A 357-nucleotide genomic window follows, 5' to 3' on the forward strand; every position below is an offset into this window, starting at 1 on the left:
AGACAGGACTGGGGGGGACACACAGAAGTCCTGACTTCTGGACGTTCCAGGGAGCAGTTTCAGCTTTTGCGCTTGACCCCATTAAGACGGGGCCTCTCCCTCCCTTTGGAGCAAAGCGTTCACTTTCTCTGTAAATTCAAACCGACCAAGCAAGTCTGTCCTAAACCCGACCGGGTCCCCGAGGTCAGCGAGCACGGGCTTGCACCCTCCCCAAACCTTCCGTACCCGTACACGGAGGGCGCCGCAGCGGATGGGTTGGGTCTGCGCGGCGCCCAGCGTGGCCGTCCGTCTGTCCATCTGTCCGTCAGTCCGCGGGCCGGGGTGGTGGAGCGCGCGGGAGGAGCGCGGCGGCGGCGG

This window comes from Microtus ochrogaster, chromosome 26 (assembly GCF_000317375.1).
Source record: "Microtus ochrogaster isolate Prairie Vole_2 chromosome 26, MicOch1.0, whole genome shotgun sequence".
In the NCBI taxonomy this organism is placed as follows: domain Eukaryota; kingdom Metazoa; phylum Chordata; class Mammalia; order Rodentia; family Cricetidae; genus Microtus; species Microtus ochrogaster.